At 41.8% G+C, this 7,971-nt stretch overlaps 1 non-coding gene across 1 annotated transcript; it reads right to left on the bottom strand.

Annotated features, from left to right (window-relative positions):
• Window positions 1-602: 602 nt before the first annotated feature.
• Trnat-ugu (transfer RNA threonine (anticodon UGU)) lies at window positions 603-676 on the bottom strand. The gene has a single exon. It is a non-coding gene; the product is annotated as a tRNA-Thr (tRNA).
• Window positions 677-7,971: the final 7,295 nt, after the last annotated feature.

The raw sequence follows: 7,971 nt of genomic DNA, 5'->3' as shown, positions 1-7,971 counted from the left end.
GCTGTGTCTAGTCGTACAAGGTGTTCTGTTTTTTTTTTTTTTTCTGAACGCGAGTGTATTAATTCATTAGACAATAAATTACTCGTTACAGATATATTCTGTGATCTGTCAGTAGGGCAGAATCCTATATTAAGCCACCAGTCCTCATACAATTAACAACTTGAGTACATGTGGTGTCCCTCGAGTTGCCATCTTACATCCCTTACTTTTCTCATCTGTATTAATGACTTCCCTAGTATCATTACCAGATGCCAAGTTCGCCTTGTTTGCAGCTAATACAAGTATTGCCTTATAGTTTTGGAAAGAAGTGCCAATGAATTTTTCATGGATACTAGAAAAGGTTTCGTGGCTAATTTGTAATTAAACTGTTGTCAGTAAATCACTGTAAATTGTTGCTAATCTATGTTGCTATCTATTCTTACCATAGCTGTTGCCTAACCCTAGTTCGGCCCTGTGACCACACTGTTGTTGCGTGCAAGCATGCAACCTCATAGGGGCAACTACTATGGTGACACAGTGACATTTAAATCTTTACAATGAAATGAATACCCTTAGCTGCATACAGGCGTTGATATAAGTCAACGGGGACCGTTGAAAGTGTGTGCCCCGCCCGGGACTCGAACCCGGGATCTCCTGCTTACATGGCAGACGCTCTATCCATCTGAGCCACCGAGGACACAGAGGATAGAGCGACTGCAGGGATTTATCTCTAGTACGTTTCCCGTGACACATTCGCAACTTGTTTTTATTGGTGGTGGTGGTGGTAGGTGTTTAACGTCCCGTCGACAACGAGGTCATTAGAGACGGAGCGCAAGCTCGGGTTAGGGAAGGATTGGGAAGGAAATCGGCCGTGCCCTTTCAAAGGAACCATCCCGGCATTTGCCTGAAACGATTTAGGGAAATCACGGAAAACCTAAATCAGGATGGCCGGAGACGGGATTGAACCGTCGTCCTCCCGAATGCGAGTCCAGTGTGCTAGCCACTGCGCCACCTCGCTCGGTGCAACTTGTTGTCCCACACTATATTCATGGAGCTCCTGCCCATTATACTCATTACTCGCGGCTTTATCGCCGATTCCCGTAAGAGTTCGGGCACTGTTTGCGCATCTGCACAGAAGAAGATGGTCAAATGGACGGTGAGCCTTAATATATATATATATATATATATATATGTGTGTGTGTGTGTGTGTGTGTGTGTGTGTGTGTGTGTGTGTGTGTGCGTGTGAAGATAGTATCTGTTCTTTCTGACATGTCCGAAAGAACAGATACCATCTCCATATATATATTTAAATCTTCAACGCCAAGTGCATTCGGTGAGCACAACAATCTTTGTTATAGCATGTAAGAGACCAAACTACGGGAGGACAATTACTACGAGTGCACTACTTGATACAGAAATGAGCTGCGCGCCACGTAGTTGCACAGGCTTCAGTCACAGACAAAGGTATGTTACTCTGTCCTCCGTTCCAGGCACCGGAAATGTGTTTCAGTGGACAGGAATTCCTCCCACTGTATAGCGGCCGCGGGAATCCCATTCCGCCCTCGAGTCGTCACGTAGGCCACTTTACGAGCGGTCAGCTCGCCACGTCGCAGCGGCGCCCTGCTGTTTGGGACACTCGACAGGTAGAAACAAGGTAAGTGGACCCCGGGAGGCCCGCAGCCGTCGCTACACGAATTCCACAAAGACCAGGGTGAGGCTGACCTGCCTGACTCGACACCTCACAACAGTTCTTCCCCATTCCTTGAGCAACGAATGAAATCCAGAACAAACCCGTTAGAGCATAAAATGATTCACTGTCACACTTTACCAATAGATGTCACCAGTAAATAGATATTGTTGTTGCTGTTGTGGTCTTCTGTCCAAAGACTGGTTTATGCAACTGTGTGCCCTAATCTAGTCTTTTCATCTCTGAATAACTTCTGCAACCTACGTCATTTGAACCTGCTTACAGTGTTCGAGCCCTTGGCTCCCTCCAAACTTACCTCCTCCCCTCTCTCCCCCCCCCCCCCCCACTATTTCTATTTCCCTTCGCTAAGAAATTTGTTCTCTCAATTGATCCCTTCATCTTAGTCAGGAAGGTACCGAACGCGTGCGAAAACGTTTACTGTTTGCCCAACTGCGCGAGGACAAGTTCAGCGTTTCCTCAGCAAGAAGAAATTGGTAGGACAGAGCGAGCCACGTTTTCTAAAACTGCAACTGTTGAAACTGAAGGTAATTTATAATGAATTTTCAATAGGAAAAAAACAGTCTATGTTGCAAAGATAGCAGAATCCTTATATACACATGGGGTTGAAATTCAAGAGACAAATGGCACAGAAATGGATTTTCAATAGGGAAAAGCGGTGCAGGATGCAAAGACAGCAGAAATTTAATGCACACAAGTACTTGTGGATGAAATTCGAGAGACAAATGGCTCAGAATTTCTGTTAGGTTTCTAAGGAAATTGAAAAATAAAACAGTGTGGTCAGAGGCGTTGGATGAAAGCTTAATATCGCCTTAGGAAATAGCTTTTGTTCTTACAAAACCAAATGTTTTGCAGAGTTGTTTACGTTTCTCAGTAAGAGAACTTGAAGCATTTTCTCCAAATTAACCGATTTAGGGAGGCTACTGCTAGTTGGGACTGCATTAAGATCGAATTTAGTTCAGTATCCGGCGTCTTCTGTCTTCGCAATCTAGACCGTTTTTTGATAATGAAAATACATCATAGCTGCTGGCTGCACCATGGTCATAGAGTGGGAGGATTCATAATGAATTAGCAACAACCGGTTGCTTTAATAGGCTTTTGATTAGCCATGATGACATTTTCAAGATGCCTAGCAACCCAACCTCAGATGTTTACGTCCCGTCTCCGGCCATCCTGATTTAGGTTTTCCGTGATTTCCCTAAATCGTTTCAGGCAAATGCCGGGATGGTTCCTTTGAAAGGGCACGGCCGATTTCCTTCCCAATCCTTCCCTAACCCGAGCTTGCGCTCCGTCTCTAATGACCTCGTTGTCGCCGGGACGTTAAACACTTACGTTTACGTTTATTTACGTGTTCTGAACGTTGTTTCTTTGCTAACGGATTGTAGAATTTTACAACCTATGTTTTCAAAATAGCTATTGTAAAACGTCGTAAATAAGCATACAACGTTTACATTGTGTAAATAAATGTACACATCTGAAGATGGGAACAATGAACTTTCAGAAACGCGTGCTTTGAGGCGTAATTTATTGGCGTGGCGTGCAGGAAACGAGGTGCGATCCATTCCGGTGCGTTACCACTTTAATATTAACGTCACAGACGCTATAGTTTTTTCTTTAAAGCGCCAGCAGAGCCGCTGTCGTGTCACGTGACGATGTGGTCCGCGAGCTTAAGGAAATATATGAACCAGGGTGTGGAGCATATGAAAAGTGAGAGAAGTCATGAGTCCATAGTTGTCACAAGAAACTCATTTCAGAAGGATATAGAAACACGAAGTAGTGTAGCGTGGAAGTGCAGAGTAAAAACATACGAGTCATGCATTTACTTAAACGATTCTTCAACCAACATTCTGTTTGCTAATTAAGTCTGTCATACCGTGAGCCGTTGATAACTTAAAACAGACAAATAAGTTTCAGTACCCTAAAACAGTATGCTGTTACTGAATTATCGGAGAGCCATTTAAAATTATTTCGTAAAGAAGCTACCTCCAAAACCCCAGTCAAGACGTTCCTAACACTACGAAATTTATTTATCGGGCCAGAAGGCCTATTTATCCGCCACTGGAGAAAACGTTAAATGAAGTTCATAGTGCTTTGCAGAAAATGTCTATTTTAAGCATAAAAAAACAAAATATGCTTCTCTTCAACGCCTATAATATCGTGTGCTTTTCAACCGAAAGTAATTTACAACTGTTTCTGGATGGTAACAAAAATTTTGTTGACGGTACCTTCGACTACTGCCGTAAATTTTTCATTTTATTTGTTTTTCATGTTTAAAATAGCGCTCAGTACATCCCGTTAGCATTTTGTTTGATACCTAACAAAACAGCAGTTACGCAGGAAAAGTATCAACTAAAGTCATAAACGCTTTTGACGACAATATGATGGTAAATTTCAATCATTGTGTCTGATTTCGAAGCTGCATTAGACAAAGCAGTCAGATGTGGCCATGTTCACCAATAGTAGCATTTAGGTTTCATTTGATGAGAGGCCTAGTGGAGGAAAACTGGGGCTTTAGGGTTATCTTTCGATTACAAACAAAATACTAAAGAGGACAAATGTAAGGATATAGAGGCATATATCACTAGAGGGTAAGATACAGCCTACAGGCAAATTAAACAGACCTTTGGAGAAAAGAGAACTACCTGTATGAATATCAAGAGCTCATGTGGAAAACCGGTTCTAAGCAAAGAAGAGAAGGCAGGAAGAGAAAGGTGGGAGGAGTAAACAGAGGGTTTCTACAAGGGCGATGTACTTGAGGGTAATATTATGGGAAATTGAAGACGACGTAGATGAAGATGAAATGTGAGATATGACACTGCGTGAAGAATTTGACATACCACTGAATGGCCTGAGTCGAAACAAGGCCCCGGGAGTACACAACATTCCATTAGAACTAATGACAGCCTTGGGAGGGCCAACCATGACAAAACCACCTGTTGAGTAAGATGTATGAGACAGACGAAATGCTCTCAGTCTTCAAGAAGAATATAAAAATTCCTATCCCAAAGAAAGCAAGTGTTGGTAGGTGTGATAAATACCGAACTATCAGTTTAATAAGTCACGGCTGCAAATTACTGACACGAGTTCTGTACAGACGAATCGAAAAACTGATAGAAGCCGACCTCGGGAGGGGGGGGGGGGGGGGGAGATCAAATTGGATTCCGTCAAAATGTTGGAACTCTAGCATTTGTAGACTTAGAGAAGGCTTTTGACAATGATGACTGGAATACTCTCTTTCAAGTTCTGAAAGTGGCAGGGGCCAAACACAGGGAGCGAAAGGCTATTTACAATTTGTACAGGAACCAGATGGCAGTTACAAGAGTCAAGGAATATGAAAGGGAAACAGTGGTTGGGAAGTAAGAAAGACAGGGTTGTAGCCTATCTCCGATGTTATTCAATCTGTATATTGAGTAGCCAGTGAAGGAAAGTAAAGAAAAATTCGGAGTAGGAATTGAAATCCATAGATAAGAAATAAAAACTTTGAGCTTTGCCGGTGACACTGTAATTCTATCAGAGACAGAAAAGGACCTGGAGGAGCAGTTGACCGGAATGGACAGAGGATACAAGATGAACATCAACAAAAGCAAAAGGAGTATAATGGAATGCAGTCGTATTAAATCAGGTGATGATGAGGGAATTAGATTGGCAAATGAGATACTTAAAGCAGTAGATGATTTTTGCAGTTTGGGGAGGAAAATAACTGATGATGGTCGAAGTAGGGAGGATATAAAATGCAGACTGGCAATGGCATGGAACGCGTTTCTGAAGAAGAGAAATTTGTTAACACTGAGTATAGATTTAAGTATGAGGAAGACTTTTCTGAAAGTAATTGTGTGGGGTTGAGCCATGTATGGAAGTGAAATATGGACATAAATAGTTCGGACAAGAAGAGAACAGAAGCTTTTGAAATGTGGTGCTGCAGAAGAATGATGCAGATTAGATGGGTAGATCACGTAACTAATAAGGACGTACTGAACAGAATTGGGGAGAAGAGGAATTTGTAGCACAACTTGACTAGAAGAAGGGATCGGTTGGTAGGACACGTTCTGAAACATCAAGGGATCACCAATTTAGTGTTGGAGGGCAGCATGGAGGGGAAAAGAGAGACCAAGAGATTAATACACTAAGCAGATTCAGAAGGATGTAGGTTGCAGTTGTTACTCAGAGATGAAGAACCTTGCACACGATAGGGTACCATGGAGAGCTGCATCAAACCAGTCTTTGGACTGAAGACCATAACAACAACAACAACGATGCAGGTAAATGGCTATACTGGGTGTTTGGTTTGGCATTTCTCTTTCCCAACGTAGTGTTTTTGTTTAAGATTTAGTGAGCATTAAAGCCGAAAGTATAAATATGTTTTGCATAATTTTCTTGACACAATCTTTGAATTCATACAGCTACTTACAATAAAATGAAATGAGTGATGCGGCCAGACCACACCGATTTAACATAAACGTGGACAGATACTGATTTCAAAGTTCAGAAATGGAACTTTTTGGAAAACGTTTTTTGTTATTATCATAAGGAATGAAAATAGTTCACGTGTCTTTTTAAACACCTCTAAGCGTGCTACATTCTTGGCATGAGTATCGTTTATCAAGCATTCTGAACCATACTTATGACGTCCAACTTGGCTGTCGCAAGAGACCTAAGTCTATTAATTCGGGAGGAAAAAGCTGCAGTGCTAACATAACTTGTGTTTTCCCCCGAGTGCATTTGACCTGACTAAAAAGTAGACCACTATGCGCTGGTTACCTATTTCGAGAAGTGACCTCCAGTGCAGATGACCACGAACAGGTAAAGTTTTGTGTCTACGCACCCGTGGTACCGGTATATCTTGAGATAAAGCCGATGACTGTCTTCTTCCACTCACAAGATTACAGAGTAAACTCCATTAACATAGAAAGAGAAGTCGTAAGTTAGACTTCATATAACTGCTACAAATACAGAACGGACTACCCTCTCATCTGAAAGTATGTTTCTTTATTATCTCTCCCTAAACCGATGAATTGAACTAGACAGGATTTTCAACACAAAATAATGCTATTATTCTGTAGAATTTATCACTTATTCTTGCGTCGTGTTGTCGCTAAGGGGTAAAGGTTATCTTTGATAAGCTTCATTGAAATGCAACAGTTCATTTTATACGAGGAGTGTTCAAAAAGTGACTGGGAGTTTGTACCTTCGCGTGTTGTATTAGTCTGGTTTGCATAATTGTTTTGTCATTATGAACGTAAACAGCCCTGGTAAGTATCGGTAAAACGTTGTCCATGTAAAATATTTAGTTTATTCCCATACAGTATGCGTTATCCATCACTTCTGAGTAACTAAGTATTTCGCCAAATATACAAACTGAACTGATTTACGGTGGTAACTAAAATCGCACGAACAGAATCGCTGCATACTGCAGTACACAGCAGTAAGTGATTTGGTGAGCTACTAGCAAAGGACTTGGTTCCTGTAGCACACTAGTAGGATTATTCTGAAATGTCTATTTCCTCCACTAACAGCGGTTCTCTCACGTGAGTTTAACGACAGACGACTTCACCCAGTTTCAAACTTCAGTACCAGTAATCTACTGCATGGAAATCCAGAGGTTTTCCTGAATCTGGTGAAATCGCTGGAAAACTACGTTAAACTTATTTTTCTTGAAAACTACAGACTTTTTTCATGCTTAACGACTACAGTCAATGACCCGAGAATATGTACTGTTCTCGACAGCCTTTAGTACCAATCAACACAATGCAGATAACTCTTTGGATCGTGAGGTTCACTATAAAAGGTTCACCTCGTGAGGCGCAACAGAAATCATTTGCCCATCCGACAGTCGCCTCAGCGTCCGTTCGTAAGTACCATCAAACCATAGGAAAATGCAGCAGCAAACAACTTCATAGATACACTTAGCGTTCCATCACACAACTTTAATGACGGAAGACAGGACGTAAAATGTCTACAGGTGAAGCTACTAATCGTTAACGGGAAGTGCCAGTGTAAGTTAACAGTGAAGGGGGTTTAATTCACATCCTTTAATAAGCGTTTCCATGCTTTACATACTTTGACATTTATGGTTTCAACTAGTCTTGGTATTTGACAGCTAGTAAAACCCACAAACTGCGTCTTCCTATCTATGCCACTGATCACAATTATTTGCTCTCTCCTGTAAATGAAACTATACAAAGTTTTCTACGGCGCTTTACCTTTGACAGTGAGCTCTGCGCCTCTCCCTTCTCCACCAGTACTTGCCGAATTGCCACTTTTTTCCTCCGCTTCCAACTCTCCGTGCC

The sequence above is a fragment of the Schistocerca cancellata genome, chromosome 9, assembly GCF_023864275.1.
Source record: "Schistocerca cancellata isolate TAMUIC-IGC-003103 chromosome 9, iqSchCanc2.1, whole genome shotgun sequence".
NCBI classification, from domain to species: domain Eukaryota; kingdom Metazoa; phylum Arthropoda; class Insecta; order Orthoptera; family Acrididae; genus Schistocerca; species Schistocerca cancellata.
The sequence above is the reverse complement of the archived record's forward strand: the minus strand, read 5'-3'. Positions and strand labels throughout refer to the sequence as shown.